Source organism: Mustela putorius, unplaced genomic scaffold (genome assembly GCF_011764305.1).
Source record: "Mustela putorius furo isolate JIRA1106 unplaced genomic scaffold, ASM1176430v1.1 tig00003834_pilon_pilon_pilon, whole genome shotgun sequence".
NCBI classification, from domain to species: domain Eukaryota; kingdom Metazoa; phylum Chordata; class Mammalia; order Carnivora; family Mustelidae; genus Mustela; species Mustela putorius.
Window position 1 is genome coordinate 104,795,695 of NW_025421987.1, and position 24,929 is coordinate 104,820,623.

A 24,929-nucleotide genomic window follows, 5' to 3' on the forward strand; every position below is an offset into this window, starting at 1 on the left:
AAGTTCTTTGTGATTACAAGGGGGACCACTCAGAGAACCCAGGAAAATCTTACTATCTACAAAATCCCTTTTGTGATGCAAGGTAACATACTAACAGGTTCAGAGGATTAGGATCTTTGAGACATCATTATTCTGAGCATCACACTTGTCATAAGCTAAAGCTAATGCTTCTGGTCAAGTTTCAACTACCCCACCCCCCACAGAATTCACTGTGATTCATTTGCTTTCTGCCCTGTGCTTTTTTGAAGCCACAAAGTAAGACACCATGGGGAACCAACCCACTTGTCTGGCTCTTGTGTGGAGTCCTAAGTGGTAAAGGGAAGGCGAAAGAATCTATGCACCACTAGCACAACTGTGAAGTGATGGAGAACAAGAGCAGTAATAGTTTCTCCTGTCCATCCACAAGTAGACAACTGGAGGAGCATCTAGATCCTCAGGAGTTCCCACTAGGATTGAGCCTTAGTTGCCACAGCAGTGAGTAACTCAATAATACACATTCTTGTACTGGCTTTTCTTTTTTTCCTGTTTCATTTATTCTGGTCCCAATTCTTGTTCCCTTGGATCACCTGCCAAATAAATTACCTGCACACAACTCCTTGCTTTTAGACTAATGTAGGGTAGATGATGGGGAGGAGACCTAGTTAACCACAGGAAAAGTGTTTTAGACACATAAATGGGGAACACGATGATTTAATAAAATGAAAGCTATATTCATAGTATGGTATCTAGTGTTGACAATGTCACTCTATTTGAGGAAGAGAGGGGTCAAATCTCTTCCTCAAATTTTATTTATCAACTGAAAAATGAATGGTTTAACTTCCATGATTCTAGTTCCTTCCATCTCGAATCTCTTATGATACAATGAACACCATTAAGAACTGGTGAGAGGACAGAAGAGTTGTGAGATTATCACCAAAGAGGCCAGCCAAGGAAATTTTGAAATAAGCCAGTCAGAAGCTAATGTGGTCTGGATTTCAAAAGCAATAGAGAAACCGGAACCCTCATACACTGCTGGTTGAATGTAAAATGATAGAGCCACTTTGGAAAGCAATTCAGCAGTTCCTCAAAGTTTAAACGTAAGTTACCCCATAGCCCAGGCATTCCACTCCTAGTTATACAACTAAGATACATGAAAACATATTTTTACATAAAAATTTATACAATGAAGTTGAACCCTTACCTTACACTACATACAAAAATAACTTAAAAAGACACTATTGTAGAATGGGAAATAATATTTGCAAGTCATATATCTGATGGGGGATTGATATCCAGAATATATAAAGAACTCTGACAACTCAATAAAAACAAGATTACACAAATGACCAGTAAACACAAATAAGGTGTTCAACATCACTAATCATATTTAGGAAATGCAAATCAAAACCACAATGAGATAACACCTCATACACATTAGGACAATTATTATCAAAACAAAGTAAGTATTAGAGGACCTAAGGAAATTAGAACCCTTGTGTACTGGTGGTAGGAATGTAAAATGGTGCAGCCACTGTGGAAAACAGTTTAGCCTTTCCCCCCAAAATCAAAACAGAATTATCATATGATCTAGCAAAAAAAAAAAAAAAAAAAGGCAGGGTCTTGAGTAGATATTTATACATGCATATTCAGAACACCATCATTCACAACAGCAAAAAAGCAGAAGCAACCAACTGTCCACCAACAGATGTATGGGTAAATAAAATGTATATATATACAATCAGCAGGATATTACCAGCCTTAAAAAAGAAGGAAATTTTGACTACATGTTGCAACATATGTATATCTGTGAAGACATCACATTAAGTTAAATAAGCCAATTAAAAAGGGACAAATATTGTATGATTCTATTTATGTAAGGTTCCTAGAGTAGTCAAATACAGAGAGACTGAAAACAGAATGGCAGATGCCGGGGGGGCTGGAGGAATGAAATAGGAACTTAGTGTTTAATGGACAGTTCACTTGAGGAAGATGAAAAAGTTTTGGAAATAAATGATGGTGATGGTTTGCACAACAGCGTGAATATACTTAAAGCCAAAGAACTATGCACTTTAAAATGGTTAAAATGGTCAATTTTATGTTATGTATATTTTACCACAAAAATAAAAAAAGCCCATAAATGTTCACAGCAGTATTAAGATCTTAACAGTCAAAAGGGAGAACCCAATGTTCATCAACTGATGAATGGATAAATAAAATGTGGAATACCCATACAATGGAATATTACTCAGCAGTAACAAGGAATGAAGTAGTGATACATGCTTTAACATAAATGAACCTTAAAAACATATGGTAAGGACAGAAGCCAATCACAAAGAACTACATATTATAGGATTACATATTGTAGGATTTCATCTATGTAAAATGTCCATAATGAACAAACCCAGAGAGACAGAAAGGAGATTAATGGTTGCCGAGGGCTGGGAGTAGAGGGGCTAAAGGTTGATGACTAACAAGAATGGGGTTTCTTTAGGGGTGATATAAATGTTCTAAATTGTGATGACAGTTGTAAAACTAAAAATACTGAAAGGCACTGAATTATATACTTTAAATGGGTGAACTGTATAGTATGTGAAATATATCTCAACAGAGCTTTTTTTTTTCTTTAAGCCAACAAGTGACTGAATGGAACTATAAAATAAAGCAAAGGGATGAATAAAAGATAACTATGAAAGGATAGAAAACCACTGTTTAAGGGTGCCTGGGTGGCTTAGTCATTAAGCATCTGCCTTCAGCTCAAGTCATGACCCCAGGGTTCTGGGACCGAGCCCTGACTCTGGCTCCTTCTTCAGCGGGAAGCCTGTTCTCCCTCTCTCATTCTACCTGCTGGTGTATCCTCTCTTGCTGTGTCTCTCTCTGTCAAATAAATAAATAAAATCTTTAAAATGATTTGAAAGAAAGACCAGTTTAAATTCTTGCTTTGAATAAATAAATAAATAAATAAATAAATGAAATTCTTGCTCTCCCATTTATTATCTGTGTGACACGAGCTAACGTTACTTAACCTTTCTGTGCTTTAGGAACACCTCCTACAGGGTGACTATGAAAATTAAAGAATACTTAAAATACTTAGTATGGTACATGCTACATGGTTGTATTTCCCACCCTTACCCTCCTACCTAATGCTAAAAATTCCACCATCAGTTCTATGGATATAAATTCAGCGATTATTATTTCTAAATTTACAACACAGAATTAATGTCTCTCCCAGGCAGCAAATAACCTAAAAATCACCAACTATATGCTACTGACAAAGCAATTCATTTTATTTTAATTCCAGTACAGTTAACATACAGTAATATTAGTTTCAGGTATACAATACAGTGGTTCAACAATTCCATACATCACCCAGTGCTCATCACTACAAGTGTACTCCTTAATTCCCTTCACCTATTTCACCTGTCCCGTTCCCCGTCCCCCTCACCCCCCGCAATTTCCCTCTAGTAAACATCAGTTTGTTCACCAGAGGGAAGAGTCTGTTTCTTGGCTTGTGTATTTTTTTTCCTTTGCTGGTTTATTTTGTTTCTTAAATTCCACATGTAAGGAAATTATACGGTATTTGTCTTTCTCTGAATTTTTTTCACTTAGCATTATACTCTCTAGCTCCATCAATATTATTACAAATGGCAAGATTTCCTTCTTTTTTATGGCTGGATAATATTCCATGGTGTGTGTGTATATCACACACACCACATTTTCTTTATCCATTTATCTATCGATGGACATTTTGGTAACAAAGCATTTTTAAACTGTAATTCACTGCCAGTTGAAGCCTGGTACAAGGGAAAGATAAACTTAAGTAGCTCTTTTCACCAATCATCTCTCAACTTCTTTTTCTCTCCCCTTGTGTCTTCTTTCCTTATCCATCTGACTTTTTACCTTATCCTTTATTCCAAAGTTCTATTCTTAGACTGCTAATGATCATGAGAAAGGCAATAATAACTTATTTTTTCCATTATAATAGATATTTAGAAAAAAAAGTGACTGAGGTATAAGATATGAACAAATAAGTATCTTGTATATAAATACCTTGTATAAGATGAACTAGTACCAAACTCTACTCAGCTAACCCACCAAAGTTCCCTAAACAAAAAGAATTTTAAAAGGTAAGAATAAAAAGGAATGCAAGAAAGCTCCCACTTTCCCTTGTGCTAATGATTCTCATACTTGTTTACCTGGAGACAGAAGCCTGTGGCAACTGGAATTTCTCCAGACTATCCCAAATGAAGTTCCACTGACTTAAAAAAGATGCTTTCATTGGTGTTAATGCAATTTGACATATTAAATTATGCTTCCAATTTAAATATATTCTTATTTCACTTCAATGTTAAAGAATAATCTACTCAAAACTATTTTAAAGGACAATGACTTTCAAAGGGGCACATGCATTATAAATGCTTCCAGAAGATGATTCAGTAGAAGGATATGGTTAAGTAGCATAAACAGATGAAGTGCCATTGGTTTTTTTTGTTGTTGTTGTTTTGGTTTTTTTAGATTTTATCTGAGAGAGAGAGAGAGAGAATAAGAGAAAGAGATCACCAGCAGAGGGGGACAGTAGAGAAGTAGACATGGGGCTCAATCTCAGCACCCCGGAATCATGACCTGAGCTGTAAGGCAGACGGTTAATGGACTAAGCCACCCAGGTGCCCCATGAACTGCCATTGTTTTGCTATGATTCTGCATACTTTCAGATCAGAAAATTCCTACTAAAAATACTTCAATAAAAATTCATTAATGTTATCTCTATATAAGCTTTTAGTACAATTCTGACTTACTGTAACATTTAAAAAGAACATACCTCTAAAGAAAAGTTGCTATAGAAGCCCAGAAGTCTGGGCACCTGGGTGGCTCAGTCATTAAGTGTCTGCCTTTGGCTCAGATCATGATCCCAGAGTCCTGGGATCTAGACCCACATCAGGCTCTCTGTTGGGTGGGATGCCTGCTTCTCCCTCTCCCACTCCCCCTGCTTGTGTTCCCTCATTATTTCTCTTTGTCAAATAAATAAATACATAAATAATCTTTAAATTAAAAAAAAAAAAAAAAGCCCAGAAACCTTTTCTCCCACCACAAACTCCTTAATGCCTAACTTAATACCTCCTTAATCCCTAACTGTACTGTCTCATTCTATTTCACTTCACTTTACTGGACAAAGTACACGAAGTATGTTAAGTGCTTTTAATATAGTATGTTACTAATCCTCACAACAATCTTATGAAGAAGATATTAATATCACCATTTTATAACCTTCATGAAAGGTAACATTTCAGAATCTTCAAATACATATCACAAGGAATAGCCATACTAGAAGCAGTCAAGCTAACCATCACTCTTTTCTAAAACTCTGCTGGTTTCCTTAAGCCTATACTCAACTGGTTCTCTTCCTTCCTCTCCATCCACTCCTCCTGGTCTCCATTTGTGGCTCCTCTTTTTTCTCCTGAGTCATCTGTACTCAATGTGTACCCTCTCTCTCAACAGATCATCCATTTTTATGGCTAACCTCCTTATTAATCCCTGTCCATTATAAACTACTATCATCTCATTCTCCAAGTCTCCCTGCTTAAGTCACACAGCAATTTGTGTTGGATTTTCCTTTGAAATGTCCCTCGTTCATTCTTTTGTATTCCACTGATACTGCATCCACTAAAACCAAAACCCTCAACAGTTCAACTCAATTACCATTAGAGCTCTTGGTTATTATTCACTCTAGTCTCTCTACTTCAGTTTGTATATAATAAATAGTATTTCATTCATACAACACACTTACAAAATGACAGGCATGTGCTAAGAACAGTGAGAAAGAGACACCGCCTTCGAGAATAGGACACAGCAAAAGCAAAGAAAATGTTCAAATAAAAAAATTATAGTTTGTAATAAACAGTGCTTTCAAAAAAAAAAAAAAGGAAAAAGGAGAGCTACTTTAGATACTTGAGTTAGAGATGGATTTTAAGCTGACATTTTAAAATGAAAAGGAGACGGTCGTGTAAATATTTAGAGTGGTCCAAGCAAAGGAAACCACAACACATACATTCTAGGAAGGAAAAATCTTGGCATGTTTTGGGAAATGACCTAGTCTAATGTGACTTGAGAATAATAAAGGAGAAAGTGATACAAAGTAAGGATGAAACACACAGGCCAATTTTATTCCATGCATTTAAAAAAAAAAAAAAGTCATTGAAGAGTTTTAAGCAGGGGTGTTCTAATCCAGTAAACACTGAGAGACTGCTAGTGCTCCATAAGGTCTGTTTCCTCCTCTCCTTCATTAGCACACGGCTATACTACATCTTCCAGCCTCCTATGTAGTTAGGTGGGATCATGTGACTCAGTTCTGTCCAATGGAATGTTGGGTAAAGGCAATACATGCCACTTCCAGCCTGGGTCTAAAAGCTTCTTTTGTACCATCATCTCTTTTCAAAACAACCCCAAAAAACACATGGTGGTAAAAATGATGACTTAAAAAAGACAGAGGAGGGGCACCTGGGTGGCTCAATTGGTTTTGTGTCTCATTCTTGATCTTGGTTCAGGTTTTGATCTCAGGGTTATAAGTTCTAGCCCCACGCTGGCCTCTACACTGGACATGGAGCCCACTTAAAAAAAAAAAAAAAGGAAAAAAAAAGAATGAAGAGCCTGTGTCCCTGAACGACTACATGCAACAGAGGTATCCCAACTCCTACTCCATCACACACATCCACTGGGCTGTAATGTGAGAAAGCATTACAAATTTCCATTGTGTTAAACCATTAAGATTTGTTGCTTATTAGGGTTGTTAGCATACCATCAGTAATACAGAAATCTTTTGGGTTTTTTTTTTTTTTAAGATTTTATTTATTTATTTGACAGACAGATCACAAGTAGGCAGAGAAGCAGGCAGGAAGAGAGAGGAAGCAGGCGCAGAGCAGAGAGCCAGATGCGGGGCTCGATCCCAGGACCCTGGGATCATGACCTGACCTGAAGGCAGAGGCTTTAACCCACCGAGCCACTCAGGCGCCCCAATACAGAAATCTTGAAAACAATTCTCTGCCTGCTCTATCAAGAATGAGTCAAAAGGAAAGAAGAAAACAGCAGAAATTTAAAAATCAGTTAAGACTCAACAATCACCCAATGAAAAACCAAAGAACTTAAATAGACATTTCTCCAAAGATACAAATGGACAATATAGTAGATAGTAGATGATGCTTAGCATCACTAATCATTAGGAAAATGCAAATAAAAACCATGATGGGTTAGTACTCTATATCCATCCATTAGAATGACTACTATCAGAAAGAGAGAAAAAACAACCAGGGCTGGTAAAGATTTGAAGAAATTAAGAATCTCTGTACCCTGTTGGTGGGAATGTAAAATGGTACAGAGATCTTTCTTAGAGACATAATTTGTGAAGCATCCCCCTATCGATACTATTTAAAATCAGAGGACTGAACGAGATCACCTGTGAGAGACTAAAAGAGAGAAATAATTCCAGGACAAAGTTCTAAAATGCCGACATAAAAAAACTAAGCAAATGAAAGATATCCACTAATTCAAATCCTTTTTTTTTTTTTTTTTTTGCCAATTGCCTAAACTGGATATACAGACATCACATATTTTATTATTTCAATGTCCTAAAACTGGCAACATCATCCCACTGCTCAAATCTGGACTCACTGCTATTTTATCAGATAATCAGCATTTGGTGAGTCCTTTTTACTATGACCTTAGGAATGCCTGTCTCTCTAGACACGATTTCCTGTTTTCTCTTTCTTTCACCTTCTCTTTTATGGAGGTTTTCTCCTTCCTTTTGTGGGTGGAGCACATCACATAATAGCTTTCTAAAAAAGGAAGTAAGGAAGAAAAATTTTTAGAGACCTTGCATGTCTGAAAATGTCTGCCCTCTAAACTTATGCTTAAAAATTTGGCTAAGAGGTGCCTGGGTGGCTCGGTCAGTTAAGCGTCTGCCTTCGGCTCAAGTCATGAACCCCAAGACCCAGGATCAAGCCCCATGTCGGGGTCCCTGCTCAGCAAGGAGTCTAATTCTCCCTTTCCCTCTGCTCCTTCTCTCACTTTCTCTGTCTCAAATAAATAAAATCTTAAAAAAATGAAAATAAAAAATTTGGCTGGGAAAAGAATTCTAGCCTGGAAATTATTTTACCTCAGATTTTGAGAGCACTGCTCACTATCTTCTGGCTTGTGAGGCTGTAGCTGAGAACACTCAAATCTCTGTAATGTGACCCATTTCCTCCATCTCTGGAAGTTTACAAGATCTTCTTTGTCTTATGTATTTCAAATTTTCAGAAGAACAAACCTCAGTGTCTATGGTATTTAGTTAGTTATTGTCTCTGGCTTCAAACCTACTCCTCTACTCTGCTTTGTAACACTGGGGGGCTGGAGCCCTATAAATCACATTTCTCCTTTGCTAGCTGACTCCCTGTTAGACTTGGAGAATCATCTAAGGGCCACAAGAAAGACTTGTGATCTCTCTGTCAAATAAATAAATAAAATATTTAAAAAAAAAAAAAAAAAAAAAGAAAGACACCAGAAGACTAAAGAAAGGAACAGGGAGATATCCCTTCAGGTAAGCATCAACCATTGACCAATAATTTTCTCCCTGGCAATAGCAAAGATTCCAGGGGCAGCAACTGGCTCTAGACAGCAATTTTTTGCTTGTGTTTTTCCTGCCATTCATAGACCAGCCTCATCAGGTCTCCTAAAATACCTTTACTTTCTGAGCAGGCAGAAGTCTGAGTTTCAGATCCTTGGGGCCACTCTTCATGCTTCTAAATAATCCTATTATCTTTTCTTTGCTCTCCCAGCCCCATGGGGTAATAATTACTTCCTATAGTTACTAGCTCTACTACCTGAGTGCTCCCTTACTGGCTTTTCATTTCTTCAGTTATCTAGTGTATTGGTTTCTGAAGGCTGCTGTTAACAAACACAAACTGCATTGGCTTAGCATGAAAATCCATCTCGCAGTTATGGAAGCCACAGGTCCAAAATCAAGGCACTGGCAATGCCCTCTCTAAGGCACGAGGGAAGGATCTGTTCCAGGACTCTCTCCTAGTTCTGGTAGCCTCAGGTATTCCTTGGCTTATAGATGGCCATCTTCTCTCTATGCCTGTGTCCAAATTTGTGTCTAAATTCCTCCACTATGAAAGAATACCAGTCATATTGGATTAGGGTACACCCTGCTGACCTCATTTTAACATGATTACCTCTGTAAAGACTCTATTTCCAAATAAGGTCACATTCTGAGGTACTGAAGGGCTAGGACTTCAACACATCTTTTTGGGGTGACACAATTCAATTCATAACATGGATGAACATGAGAGAGAGAGAGGGAAGCAGGCTCCCTGCTGAGCAGAGAGCCCAATGTGGGGCTCGATCCCAGGACCCTGAGACCATGACCTGAGCTGAAGGCAGAGGCTTTAACCCACTGAGCCACCCAGGTGCCCCTAAACAATTCTTTGTATTAAATTCTGTTATAATAGGTGGTATGATCTCCATTTTCCTGACTAGTCCCAGATTTGAGAGTATGCACTTATTTTCATCCATTTTCCTGAGTACCCAAGGGCCTCTCAATCTGCAAAATGATGTTCTTCAACCCTGTGGACTTTTCTTGTTGCACTAATATTTCTTCTTCACTCTTCTCTCTGTTCTCACTGGCACTTCTCTTAGATGAAGCTGACCTCACAAACTGACCTTTTATCTTTTTATAGCCTGTTTCCATATTCTCCTCTACTTCAATTTCCTTTCTTCTATGGGGTGTTTTTTCTTACTATTATGCTCTAGTTTTCAAAAATTCTTTTTAATTCTGAAAAAAAAATTTTTTTTGGTCTCTTGTATGAAAAGCTTTCCTCATGAACCCTGGCGATCCTTGATTATCTGCTCATATTTAAAAGTAGGGCCCTAGGGGCAGCCTCACTGGCTCAGTCGGTACAGCATGTTACTTCTGATCTCAGGGTGATGAGTTCGAGCCTCACATTTGGCACAGAGATTACTTAAAACAAATAAAATAAAAGGCCCTGGGCTAGAACGGCTGCAAGCACAGAGATCATCATTCAGGTCATCAAGATCTAAGGCCAAAAATAAAAACAAACAAACAAAAAAAAACAAAAAACAAAAACTTGCTTGGACTGAATTACAATTATTAAAATATGGAAAATGAACCAGACCACAAAAATGTGCAACAGATCCTCTGTGCCAAGACTGCTGAAGAAGAGCTGAATACATCTTTCTTTCAATCTTGAAGCTTTGCTTTCAAAATTCTCTTACACAGATCTGGACAAGAAACTAGAGTTCAAAATGATCTGACTGATGACAAGGAGTTTGATATTCCTCAAGGTGATACTCCTCCAACACTGGCAAGTATACTCAAACTGATGATGAAGAGGAGTCTTTTGTTCTTGAGGCTCCTACACTGTTAAAAATTGATACTATTGACTCTCACTTCTATGATATTTTGTCTGTGCCAAGTTCAGATAGTGGAGACTGCACCAACTTAAAAAGGAAGAAAATACCAGATCCTTTTTCACCCCTTCAATCAGTTAGATGACATTCACTTTTGAAGAAATTTCTGACCAGAGAGTGTCTGCAGCTGACAAACTGGATGCTGGCCTGCCTGCTGCAATTGCAGTGTCCCATCTATAACAAGGGGTACATCTCCTGGATTGGCTTTAATATATGATCAGAATCAAGCTTTGCAATTTTCTGAGGAACACTAGTGTTGGAGGTCAGTATGGAACCACCTCTGCCTTCAGTATCAACAATGACTACTCAAGACTTCTCTGTGGCTTTGCTAAAGGACATATCATGAAGTGGGATTTGGCCAGTGGAAAAATTCTAAGATCAGTAAGAGATGCTCATCTGTAAACGTTAAGTTTACAGATGATACAACTCTTATAATTCACAATGACAGCAGAGGCTGTGTTTTTGAACTGACATTTAAAGATTTATTATTATTATCTGAAAGAGAGAGCAGGAAAGGAGGGAGGGGCAGAAGGAGAGGTAGAACCAGACTCCCAGCTGAGCAGGGAGCCCAACTCAGGGCTCCATCTTAGAACTCCGGGATCATGATGGGAGCCGAAGGCAGACGCTTAACAGAACTGAGCCACCCTAGTGCCCTTTGAACTGACATTTAAGAGAGAGATGGGAGTGAGAACATGAGAATCTAGGGTCTGTTCAGTGGTTCCAAGGGTGAAGTTTGCTGTATTGAGCCTCTCCATTCAAGCCTAAGTTGAGAGACCATCCCATCATACAGTTTTCCTTGGTCATGGCATTCTTAACAAAGATACTGGTCACTGGATTGAACAATCCTTGAAAATGGAGATGATTTTTCGCTATGGACAGATTCTCCCAGTGTTCCATTGCCAGCCTGGCACTTTGTGGTAGTGCTTAATTATGTGAATCCCATACCTGACTTCTGCAGAGATGTCATCTGCTACTGGTTAAAAGATGAATCTGAAGCAATACATATTACTTATCAACAATAGCATCTTCACCTATACTATGACCTCATCAACTTTACTTGGATAAACTCATGTACAGTTGCGCTCTTGGACAGTGTGAACAAGTTGCACGTGATTGATCAGCAGGATCAACTGATCCTCGACTGATCAACTGATTGAGGAACTGGAAAGAGTGGAGATCTCAGAAGTTCAGTTGGTCTGTAACAGCAGCCATTTCAAATCACTAGCCACTGGAGGAAATATTAGCTAGGCACTGCCTTTGGTTGGAGAGGTTTATCAATCCACTAGCAGTTATGGTTCTCAAATCTTTTATTTAGGGACAATATCCATTTATGTGATAATGCTGAGAAGCTGGTAAGAGAGTGATCATCTCCTGAAACAAGACTGTCTTACAGAAGCCTTGGCTCTTGCATGGTCTTTCCATGAAGGAAAAGCAAAAGCAGTAGTGGGATTATCAGGGGATGCCAGTAAGCAAAGACTGTGGTTACAGACCAGATGGTAGAAATCCTATTACAGTATGCAGATCAAGCTCTAAAAAAGTGTCTAGACCAGTGAAAAATCCAAGTGATGGAGCAGCATTTTAGGATAGGGTGCTGTCATAGTTTATTACTCCCCGCTACAACAAAAGAATCTTTTATTTAGCTGGATGTAAGACGAACTGAGAATTCAGTGGCCAAAGGAGTGTTTCTGGAGTGCTCTGAGCCATGCATTGTAAATGGTAAGTTGGTGGGGATGACCCCCAGGTAACGAAAGACCTGACTGTTAATGTCCAAGATATAAAGTTAATGGAAAATGTGGAAGTCCTCATTGAATATATGGATACCATCAGCCTAGATATTCAGCAAGTAAATTTATAAAAAATTTACTAATATACAGAATATCATTTCTTTTTTTTTTTTAAGGTTTTGTTTATTCATTTGACAGACAGAGATCACAAGTAGGCAGAGAGGCAGGCAGAGAGAGAGGAAGGGAAGCAGGCTCCCCACTAAGCAGAGAGCCCAACATGGGGCTCGATCCCAAGACCCTGAGATCATGACCTGAGCCGAAGGCAGAGGTTTAACCCACTGAGCCACCCACGCACCCCAGAATATCATTTCTTTGATAATACTTAGCTGATTGCGCCTCACTTGCCTTCTATCCACCCCAATTATTTACTGAACACTTTTGGTAAGATGTCTCTCAAACCTTAAGCTGACTCCAAAAATCTCTAAATTAGAAAACGAGATGAAGCATATGAACCTATTTTTTTTTAAGTGAGCATGAGTCTGTATACTCACAGAAACAATTCTGGAATATACATACCAAAAAATAACAGTGATAAATACTAAGACAAGTTACCATTCAGAGGAATGGAAGATAATTATACAAGAAATCTGTGATGAGACTGCTCATACAATTAAGAGTAAACATAACTTAGTATTTTGGTAGCCAAAACTTTAAGAAAAAATAAATATATTTATTTTTTCCTGTAACAATGTAATCCTGTTTCTCCCACTCTGACATGTGGCTTAAATTAATTCTCCCTCTCATTTGAGGTATCAGGTAGAAAAATAAAATTTTACATAAATCTGTATATACGTATAAACACACACACTTATACACATGTTTATTACTGCCTAAAACAGCTTTTTGCCTAGAACCAAAATTATTCTGCCAGTTATGATTTATAAATCTTCTAAACTACAGAGAAGGCTGATGAAAATGACTCATTTAAAATACGACTTGAGGGAAGCCTGGGTGGCTCAGTTGGTTAAGCAGCTGCCTTCAGCTCAGGTCATGATCCCAGCGTCCTGGGATTGAGTCCCACATCGGGCTCCTTGCTCCGCAGGGAGCCTGCTTCTTCCTCTGACTCTGCCTTCCACTCTGTCTGCCTGTGCTCGCTTTCACTTGCGCTCTCTCTCTGACAAATAAATAAATAAAATCTTTAAAAAAAAAAAAATACGACTTGAGGGGCACCTGGGTGGTTCAGTGGGTTAAAGCCTCTGCCTTCGGCTCAGGTCATGATCTCAGGGTCCTGGGATGAAGCCCCTCATAGGGCTCTCTGCTCCATGGGGAACCTGCACCCCTCCCCTGTCTGCCTCTCTGCCTACTTGTGATCTCTGTCTGTCAAATAAATAAATAAAATCTTTAAAAATAAAATAAAATAGGACTTGAACCTACTGTCAATATAACAACTGCCCCTTTCCCCATTCTTTACAGTATACATGCCTAAGCTCTGCACTTACATGACAAGACAAAAAACAATGCATCCGTGTGTGTGTGTGTGTGTGTGTGTGTGTGTGTAGTATGTTCCATTACTTGTTTCTTCAACATTTTGTTTATCCTACTCTTGGAGATTTTACATTAAAAATCTCCTATCTCTGATAATTGAGTATAATCTATCAATTCTTAGTCATAACTTCACAATATGCACTAGACTAAATCAAAACAAAGAGCTTCAGGGGTGCCTGGGTGGCTTAGTCAGTTAAGCATCTGTCTTTGGCAGAGATTATGATCCTGGAGCACAGGCATCAAGCTCTGCATCGGGCTCTCAAGTCCGCTTCTCATTCTGCCCTCTCTCAAATAAATAAATAAAATCTTAAAAAAAAAAAAAGCTTCCGGAAGTTCCAAGATTATAAACTGAAGCTTGAGTGGGAGTAAAGTTGTAGTCCAGAAACAGCCTTATTAAAGGAAATCAGAAACTTTATATTACAAGGACAGGGTAAGGCAACTTTTTCTCTAAAGGGCCAGATAATAAATATCTTGGGCTTTGTAGGCCACATACAGTCTCTCTGTCGCATATTCTTCTTTTCTTACAAACCTTCAAAAATGTAAATCATTCTTGGCTTAAGACAGTACAAATACTGGTTAGGCAGTACAAATAAAGTTTTTGAGAGGTTCCAATTAGTGGATTTAACACTACAGGTTTTTGTTTTTGTTTTTAAGGAAATTAACACAGTAGGCAAAATATACAGGAAAGCAAGCAATAATAACTAATTTCTTCAACCTAAAAAGACAGTTGGACAATGGGTTACTACCTCAGTGAATTCCAAAAAGGTAAAGCCTAACCCAGGAGTTGAAAAACCCAATTTATACCTTGGAATTCTCAAAAGAGTCAGGAACTGGCAGCACCGGCTACCGGCTACCGCTACAACTGAGAAAAGAGGGGATTAAATAGGGAAGAATGGGTGAAAGCTAAGGAGTGGTTAAATCCTTAGACGTTTCCTCCCCAAATCTACCTGATGGTTGACTACATAACTCTGAACTGGGGTCACCAGATACAACTAAAAATCTGTGTACCTTATCAAAAGTGGGGAATGAGAAATTCAGTCACACACACACACACACATGAAGGGGGGCAGTCAAACCTTCAGCCCTCAAGAAGATTGTGTTTTCCCTCAAGAGGAAATACCTCCCGGACATCAGGATTTTGTTTTGGGTTTTTGTTTTTGTTTTTAAAAAGGGCTCACTTGGACCACCATGCAATTAAGTTCCAAGTCTTTAAGACCCCATCAATTCAAGCTTTCAATCTGATGACTGAAATTATCTCAAGATAACATCCAAGAATTACTGACACCTGAAGCAAGCCTCCAACATAAAAGTTAGAAACCAATTTAAAAAAAGTCTCCAAGAAAAAACAAAGGCAAATGTCCTCAGAAATCAGAGAAGAAAATGTATCCATGAAACTAGCAAAGGATACTCTCTATAAAAAATAATTTTTAAAGAACAAAGAGTTCTTGGGAAATCAAAATCTTGCTGGCAAAAATGAAAATTTCAGCAGAAGGCTTAGGAAATAAAAGTTAATGAAACCTCTCATATAATACAGAGCAAAAAGACTAGGAGATGAAAAATTAAGGAAAAAAAAAACACCAAAGGACTAGTCTGAGACACAAACAGAACTAGCAGAAATAACATAAAATTTTCAGAAAGAAACAAAAGGAAGGAGAAGAAATTATTACTGTAGACTGAATTATGTCTCCTTGTACCCCCCCATTCATGTTGAAGCCCCAACCCTGAAAGTTACTGAATCTGGAGACAGGACTTTAGAAGGTAACTAAGGTTAAATGAGATGTCATAAGGGTGGGGCCCTAATCCAATTGAACCTGTATCCTCATTGGGCGAGGAGGAGAGAGGTAACTCTATCAAGAAAGACTTCGTGGGGCGCCTGGGTGGCTTAGTTGGTTAAGGGGCTATCTTCCTGGGATCAAGCCCTGCATCAGGCTCCCTGCTCAGCAGAGAGCCTGCCTGCTTCTCCCTCTCCCTCTACCTACTTGTGTTCTCTCTCTCTCTGTCAAATAAATAAATAAAATCTTAAAATAAAAAATAAATTATTAAAAAAAGAAAAAACAAAAGGCTCTGTAAGGACACAGTAAAAAAGAAAAAAAAAACAGCTGTCTATATAAGCCAAGAAGAGATCTCATACAGAACCAACGTTGATAGCACTTTGAACTTGGACTTCTTAGCATTCAGAACTGTCAGAAAATAAACTTCTGTTGTTTAAACCACCTAGCCTGTGGTATTTTGTTACAGCAGCCCTAGCAGACTACTACTACAGCCATCAACAAAATAATTTAAGAAAATTTCCCAGAACTGACTAACATAATTTTGCAGGTCTGAAGTGCACAATGAGTATCCAGGAAAACACCCAAGAACAGATCAGGCCAAGTCACACCATCATGAATTTCAGAATACAAAAGATACAAAATCTCAAAAAAAAAAAAATATTAGGATCAGGAATCAGAAGGTTTTCAAAATTCTCAAAAGGATCACAAGCCAGAAAACAATGAAGAGATGCCTTCAGAATTCTGAAAGTAAATTATTTCTAACCTAAAATTTATTACTCAGCAAAATCCCAGGGGAGACAAAAAAGGGGGGGGGCATTTTATTAATAATGCAAGATCTCAAACTTCATAGGATTCTACTATGGGATATGTTCCACCAAATGAGAGGTCAAACTGAAAAAAAAAAACTACGTGATTTAACACAGAAGAAAGGCAAGGGGAGTCACTAGTCTTACAATAAGGAAGAAATCCTAGAAAACTGCTATGAATAAGACAGAAAGCTGCTCCCAGTAGGTTCAAAAACTGGTAGACAAGAGTCACTATACTTCCAGGTACACATACCCAAAAGAAAAGACTGTGTATGTCCACTGGAAGACTTGTAAGTAAATGTATACAGCAGCTTTATTCACAACAGCTACAAAACTAGAAACAAACCGAATATTCATTAATGATGAATTTTTTAAAATTGTATATTTCATCCAACAGAAAACTATTATCAGTAAAAAAACACCAACTACTGCTGTACCAACATCATAGGTGAATCTCACAAACACAATATAAGCAAAAGCAGTCACTCACAAGAGTGTATACACTGCATGGTTCCATTAAGTTCAAGAACAGGTAAAAATGATACAGGTCAGAATAGTGATTAACTTTTGGGGATAGGAAATAGTGCTTAAGAGGACACATGAGAGAACTTTCTGGAGCACTGGAAACACTTCCAGATCTGCAAGACTGTACTGAATTCAGGACCAAAAATGAAACTTCAACAAAATATGACTTCATCCGCTACTTTGGTAATTTGGCGGGGGACAGGGAGGGAGGGAGATTTCCTTTCAAGAATAGGCAGGCTATGCATAGGCAATCAAATTCTCAACAGATAAAGGTAGAAAAATATAAAATCTAAATGAGAATGAGATTGGTTTAGGATGGACAGATCCCACAGAGAAATACTGCTGTCATAAAAAAATTGATCTGGGTGATAGGTAGATGGCTACAAATATAAAAACTCATTGAACTATACAATGAAATTTGTGTACTATGCTATTTTAAAAAATTCAAAGGACACTTTCTCTAACAAGTTTTTAAATAAATCAACGACATTTCAACTGCATCATCCCACAACAGGAATTAATCAAGGGAGAAAAAAAATCTAAGGCTTTATATACAAAGATCTTTATTTCAGAATTATTTTTACTAAGGAAAAAAACACCTGGAAATAATATTTAAATAAATGATTGCCATGCAAAAACCTGGATTTTTCTAGTGTGAGAAGAGAAATTATTTGGCCTTTTTTTAATTACCAGCAGCCAAACTTAATTTTAATTAACCTAAGGGAACCATCTGCCCAGCAGGAAGGGCAGGTTCATGGGTTCCAAGGCAAAAAAAAATCTTGGCTAGTGAAGGGAAAAGGAGGAGAAAGGGAAAATAGCAAGAGATAGAAGTAGGCAAAAGCCAAATCATGCAAGGCCTTATAGGCCTTTTTAAGAATACAGAAGGGTGACTGGCTGGCTCAGTCGTGGAGCACGCAACTCTTTTTCTCAGGGTTATGACTTCAAGCACCACAGTGGGAGGAGATATGACTTAAAAATAAGATCTTAGAAGAAAAAAATATAAAGAAAAGAAATGGGGAAAAAAAACCATGGAAAAATTAAAGTAACTGACTTCCTAGGGCAGAATTCTGGGGGGAAGGGGCTATACACAAAGTATTCTAAATGTTTCTAAAAATAAAAAATGTTCCCATGCAAGAACATTTAGTACCTGGAATTGGTCAAGAACTGCTAAGGAAAATTTTCCAAGTCTTATTTAATTAATAGAAAGTTTTTATGGTAAACATAAATTTTTGTTTTTGCTGGGATGCTCAAAAATACAAGGCATATTAAATTCTTTGTTATATCAATTATCTGAGCTGATCTAAACACAACATGATTTGGAAATACATACTGAAATTTTTGGAAGGCTAATTCTTAAAAAACAACAGAAAAGCTTTTTAGATGCATCCGTTTTTTAAAAACCATATTCTCACTGCTTTATTCCATTGGTCTATTTCAAAAAAAGCAGAAATTATCCATACCATACTTATGTCCAATTCAGTAAGCCTTAAATACAACTTCAGGAATAAAGAATGAGAGAATCAATGTTTCAACAAATATACTAAAGTTTTCAACTAAAAATATCAACAAAAATAAACAAAGTTTATTTTAGCAGATAATTTTATTTAAAACCAAAGGGTAAAACATTCCTTCCAGAAACATTTCATCTGATAATTTCCTGTGCTACCTTACACTATGCAACTCTTACTACGTAAATGCAAAAAAACCCAAAAAAAAACAAACAAACAAACAAAAAAAACCAAAATCCCAAAAACGAACAAATATAACCAAGGCAACCCTATGCTACTGCTGTAACAGCAACTTCACAGTTAAGAGGAAAAATAAATGTCAAGAGCAAATTTATAAAAACTCTGTCTTCCCAAAAGAAACAAATGTTTTCAGAATATTTTGCTCAATAAACAGATTGCTCAATAATCAAGTTTCTGACAGATGAACAAGAGGACAAAGTAGCAAAATGCAAAAGTGCTGCTGTTCTAAGAACCTAAAAAAGAAAAAGAACATTTGGCTGGATCATTAAATTCAGTTATGTGATAAACCCTCCAGGTTTCCTCCAAACCACTGAAATGTTCACATCTACTTTGAAAGTACCCAAATATTCAGTCTCTTGGAATTAAGAGTTTCAAACAAACTAAACTCCAGGAGTAAAAATTCTAAGAGATACATTCACCTTTTAAGGAATCATGGACTCAACTACAGAGATGGCAATATGATTTGTTAATGCTGTTAATACATCTAACAAGCAAAGAAAAAGACTTTAAACCCATTTTAATGATTTGAACAATCCAAATCAAGATCCCACGCCACTCTCACAGAAGTTTTCAATCTATGCAAGATGTAAAGACACAAAATGCAAAGTAATATGAAGCAAACAAAAAAACTATATTCCAAGAGATGAAAAGTAGTACACCTTCTTGGGAAATACACAGGGAAAACTTTTTTTTAAGGAATACACAGACCAGGGCACCTGGGTGGCTCAGTGTAGTTAAGCCTCTGCCTTGTGGGTGGCTCAGTGTAGTTAAGCCTCTGCCTTGGGCTCAGGTCATGATCTCAGGGTCCTGGGATGGAGCCCCGCGCATCAGGCTCTCTGCTCAGTAGGGAGTCGGCTTCCTCCTCTCTCTCTGCCTGCTTCTCTGCCTACTTGTGATCTCTATCAAATAAATAAATACAATCTTGGAAAAAAAAAAAAAAGAAAGAAAGAAAAAGAACACACAGACCAAGGGGCACCTGGGTGACTCAGTCAGTTAAGCATCTACCTTCGGCTCAAGTCATGATCCTGGAGTTCCAAGATGGAGGCCACACAGGGCTCCCTGCTCAGTGGGGAGTCTCCTTCTCCCTCTGCCCCTCACCCTGCTCGCACTCTCTCTCATTCGTGCCATCTCTCTCAAATAAATGAATAAAATCTTCATATAAAAAAAAAGAATACACAGACCTTGAGTTAGGAAATCAAGGTCTGAGTTTCAGCTCTGCCACCATCATTAGATGTGCGAATTTCCGTGTAGTTATTGTTTCATTTTCCTTACCTATAAAACGAAAGGTTGTAATTCCAACGTTCCCACAATACTGTTCCATGATATTACAAAACAAGTTCACATAAGCTTAAAAAAACCAAAGGAATAATAAGACAGTAAGGGCAATGGGTTCAAAGGAAAGCAACAATACAGAGAACAGAATGATCTGGAAGGCTGTACTGAATTCAGGACCAAAAATGAAACTTCAACAAAATATGACTTCATCCGCTACTTTGGTAATTTGGTGGGGGAAGGGGAGGGAGGGAAATTTCCTTTCAAGAATAGGCAGGCTATGCATAGGCAATCAAATTCTCAACAGATAAAGGTAGAAAAACATAAAATCTAAATGAGAATGAGAGATTGGTTTAGGATGGACAGCTCCCACAGAGAAATAGTGCTGTCATAAAAAAAAAAAAATGGGTTTTGAGCAGACTATTAGAAGACTAGGGAATTCTGAGAAGTACTCTGTAGATAACAGGGAGCTATCACTGGTTTCACAGCGGGGAAAGACAATTTTACGATTAAGGCAGAAGGCAGGACATATTGAGTAGGTAGAAAAGGTAGGCAGAAAACCCAATTAAAAGCTAGTGTAAAGGGGGGGGGGCACCTAGGTGGCTCAGTGAGTTAAAGGCCCTGCCTTCAGCTCAGGTCATGTCCCAGGGTCCTGGGATCAAGCCCGCATGGGGCTCTCTGCTCAGTGGGAGCCTGCTCCCCGCCCCATCTCTCTCTTTCTGGCTGCCTCTCTGCATACTTGTGATCTCTGCCTGTCAAATAAATTAATTAATTTTTAAAAATCTAGTGTAAAAGAACCTATCTCAAAGAAATTTCCAAAAAATGGCTGACAAAAACTAGCCAATATTATATGGATAGAGGATGTCAAAAACAAAACCAAGGTTTGTGTCTCGGTAGCTGCAACTGTAACACTACTGAAACAAAATCTGCCCATGGAATCGTAAAATGAGGATCATCCAGGTAGAATTACTGCCTTAATTAAATAATCACACTCTGTGCTTAGCAGAGAGTCGCTTGAGATTCTCTCCCTTTCCCTCTCCCTCTACCCCTCCCTTCCCCTCAACCAAGTGAGTAGGCTCACTATTTATCTAAATAAATAAGTTTTTAAAATATCAGTTGTCTTCCTAAAATAGCATACCCAAGTACTTATAAAGAATTTGTTGGGTGCCTGGGTGGCTCAGTGGATTGAGCCTCTGCCTTGACTCGGGTCATGATCTCAGTGTCCTGGGATCAAGCCCCGCATCGGGCTCTCTGCTTGTCAGGGAGCCTGCTTCCTCCTCTCCCTGCCTGCCTCTCTGCCTACTTATGATCTCTCTGTCAAATAAATAAATAAAATCTTTAAAAAAAAAAAAAAAGAATTTGTTAAATGCTTAGTGATTTCACGAGTTTCCTCCAACTTACCAACTAAAGAAATCATTTACTGCTCTGATGTACCTAGAGAACATTTAGATTTTTCCATATTATAAAAGTAAGTAAATTGTAAAAGTTATTAAAGTATGATACTATGATAAGAAAAAATGGACTGCATTCTCTATTTATTAAATGGAGTCCTCCTGATGAGTGATTTATAACAATACTTATATTAAATCTACCTTGAACTTTTGGCAATAACGTTCTCCAAAGTGCAAAATAAAAATAAGCCCAGAGCCATAAAGTACCATTCAATATCTAACAAAACATCCTGTGTACACTTCAAATTTTATTTACATGGACCCGAAAGCGCTGGTAAAATCCGGACTAAAAGATAATGCATAGAAAAATAAAGTGAACAATTTAAAATTTAATACGTGAACAAGCACAGCTGAGTCTTGAGCATTTTGTGAACAGGACTTATAGATATTATAGCTATTTTCTCCAGATCACAATTTTCCCAAAAAAGAAAATTACAGAATCTATGATCAAGATGGAATGAAACTACTATTCATCAACCAATCTATATTTCTTGTTCCGTTCAAACTGTGAATGGAAGCTTACTTAAGAACCGAATATAACTGACAATTATCAAACAAAACCTTCTTCTTGGATTATTTTCCTCATTACTTTGTGACCTCGCTGAAGATTAAGATTTTAGAAACTGTGCTTTCCAGGTACTTAGTAAATTGTATAGTTGGTTTTTCATCAATCTACCAAAGTAAGACTTTTAAAAATGAATTACCTCTTGCAATATTTACCCGTTTTGACCAGACACGGAGCTTTTTTGCTTCAACTTCATTCTTTCCTAACTCCAATGTTTTCTTACCAAATCTAACGGGTAGAATTATTTTTCGGTGACCGGCTCATCGTTCGACAATGCCAAGCGCCTATAATGTTACAATTCTCATCCCTAAACAAAATCCAGCTTCCCGAGTTTCTAACGGCAAATTTAACTTTTATGGAAACACCACAAAACGTCACAAAACCAATTACTGAGATTCTTTTTTTTTTTTTAACAGGATATATTACACTTAAGTCAAAAGCTCACAGCTGAAGCAACAAGCAATCGTACGAAACTACAGCAGGTCCATATGATTAAAATAACCCAGATTTTAATCTGGGGTGGGGGAGGGGCAGAGAGCGCATCCCAATGATGTCCACCCTCAGTACAGGTTACGACCCTCTCCCCTCCTGTAAGGCTCGAGGTGAGCGCGCCCCTTCCATCCTCGACCACGTCCTACCTTCCCCGGCCCGGATTACGCCACAACAGGCAACAGGACTTTTTAGGGAGAAAAAGAACCAGGGGAGCGAGAGCGCCGCACACTCGACCTCCCAGCCTCTAAGGAGCGGCCGGCCAGAGCGAGGTCTGGGGCTGCGGGGCCCGGGGAACTGGCTAGAGGGTCGCGCTGAGCAGCGATGCAAACGCCCAGGCCTGGCCGAGCGGCCTCCCCGCCCCCTCCGGCTCAGCTCAGGGCCGGCAGACGGCGCCTGGGGGGCTAACTTCGCGGGAGAAGAGGAAGCGACGCAGCGAGTGGCAGACTGCGCGGACGCATGGGGAAAGGAAAGGCTGTCTGTGCGTCTGCCTACCAGCAGGACCGTCTCACCTTCCTTCTGCCGGGTCCGTGTGGCCCCAGCTCACCTGAGGAAGGGACCGGGAGACCGCCGTGGCCGCCGCGATGGCCGTTACGGCACGAGGCCTCCGTTCAGCCGCCGCGTAGCTCTGGCGAGAGGGGCGGGACGCGCGCGGCCTGCGGGCGGGGCTCCGGCGTCGAGTGGCCGGGAGGTCGTAGGCGGATCCGCGCGGGCAGGAAACCCCCTCCCGGCCCAATCCGATAGGTTCAGTCGCTCCCTTTTCTCCTATCCCTGAAGCGAGAGTTGTCTGCGCCGCGCTCGGATTGGGCCGGCCCGTCTGTCAATCAAGTGCTGTGCTGGGCGTGGAGCAAACTGAGGCTGTTCAGCAGTAAGCTAGCGAAAGGGTTAGATAGTGCTTGGCCTGACCTTACGGTTGCCGTTTTTGCCACTCCGGTTGCTGTGGCGAATTACTTTGGGCCTCCCTCCTCAGCGCCACATTAGAGACTACACAGCAGAAATTACTGCTTCCCGAGTTCCGCCCCAACGATTCTGGGAGCTTCCTCCAGGTTTCCGCACCTGAAGTGGGTCTTGTCAACAGAAGGTTTTTAGGGGCAGAGAGAAAACGAAAAACAAATCAAAAGGCCTGGAAATGGGAACCTGAGAGGAAAAAAAGTAAGATGTATGGTTAATTTGAGCCACAAACCGAAATAAGCTGAGTCTGAGGGTCTTCCCAGTACCGTGGTACGTGAATAACTTCCAGTCTCAGCTGCGGTAGTCATGCTGTGAGGAGGACAATGACCTTCGGTGTCAAGTGTGCCCATTCTCAGGCGCCCAGTCACAGCCACCTGCCAGGTCATCAGTCCGTTGGTTCTCCCCACGCCAGTACTGCAGCTCCCCACCTCAAACTGCCTCATGCCTTCTGAGCCATCTCTGTGGCTCCGCTCCGCTTAGGTGTCGCCTCCTCAGGGAAACCTGCTGGGATAGTTACCTTTCGTAGAACACAGGTATTTTCCCCAAACAAGCTGCTGAATTTGTTCTTATCCCTACCTAGATGGTAAACTCATTAAGTCAGGAACCATGTCAGTATTTTCCCTCACTGCTTACTACATAATAAATGATAAGTAAATATTGTTTGAGGCATTAGTACATCTTCCTTTCCCTTCTTTGAATCCTGGCCCTAACTTGAAGTCCCAAGGGTCACACTTTTCTGCAATTAACTTCAAAATCATTCATTTGAGTTTTGAAGTATGTGGTTTGGTTGCCATTATTGAGGGTCACAACATCAAGCACAAATCACCCTGAACCCCTTCCTGGCTTCAAGTTGGCTCTGGCAAGTAAATCATGAAACTCTGGGCAACAGCTATTGTATGTCTACATCCCATTATTAGCATCCAAAGTGAATAATATAAGTGAAATTCAAATTTATTCTAATAGCCTAAATTCCTTTGTATATTTATCATGGCTACAATAGACTGAGTTGTCCCCTCCCAGAATTCATATGTTGAAGTCCTAACCCCTAATGGGACTGTATTTGAAGATAGGGCCTTTAGGAGTTACCTAGGATTAACTGAGATAAGAGTGGGGGCACCTGGGTGGCTCAGTGGTTGAGTGTCTGCCTTTGGCTCAGGTCGTGATCCCACGGTTCTGGGATTGAGCCCCGCATCAGGCTCTCTACTCCATGGGAAGCCTGCTTCTCCCTCACCCATTCCCCCTGCTGTGTTCCCTCTCTCATTGTGTCTCTCTCTGTCGAATAACTAAATAAAAATCTTTAAAAAAAAAAAAAAAGAGTGGGGCCCTAATCTTACAGGATTAGTGTTCCTGTAAAGAAAGAGTGATTTTTCTCTATCTCCACCATGAGAGGACTGAGAAGGGGGCCATGGGCAAGCCTAGAAGAGAGCTCTCAGCTGTAATTCACCAAGCTGACATGCTTATGTGGGACTTCATCTTCTAGAACCAGGAGAAATTAAATTTCTGTTATTGGTATTTTGTTATTGGCAACTCAAGCTAATACAATAGTTTTATTTGTTAAGACATCTTATAAAGTTTATGGATTGAAATGCTATTAGATTCTTTTTTTTTTTTAAGCTGGAGAAATGATTGTCCAGAGATGAAAAC

General features: G+C 39.2%; 1 protein-coding gene and 1 pseudogene across 3 annotated transcripts in view; one reads left to right on the plus strand and one right to left on the minus strand.

The window, feature by feature from the left end:
• NCK1 (NCK adaptor protein 1) overlaps positions 1–23,004 on the minus strand; it is an 80,284-nt gene extending 57,280 nt beyond the window's left edge. Inside the window, exon 1 of one of the 3 annotated variants that reach the window (XM_004762449.3) lies at positions 22,847–23,004. The gene's annotated coding sequence lies outside the window, so the exon portion shown is untranslated. The remainder of the gene's footprint in view (positions 1–22,846) is intronic. The other 2 variants (XM_004762450.3, XM_004762448.3) reach the window with 2 other exon arrangements.
• Positions 10,125–12,330, plus strand: LOC123394332 (annotated as a pseudogene).
• Positions 23,005–24,929: the final 1,925 nt, after the last annotated feature.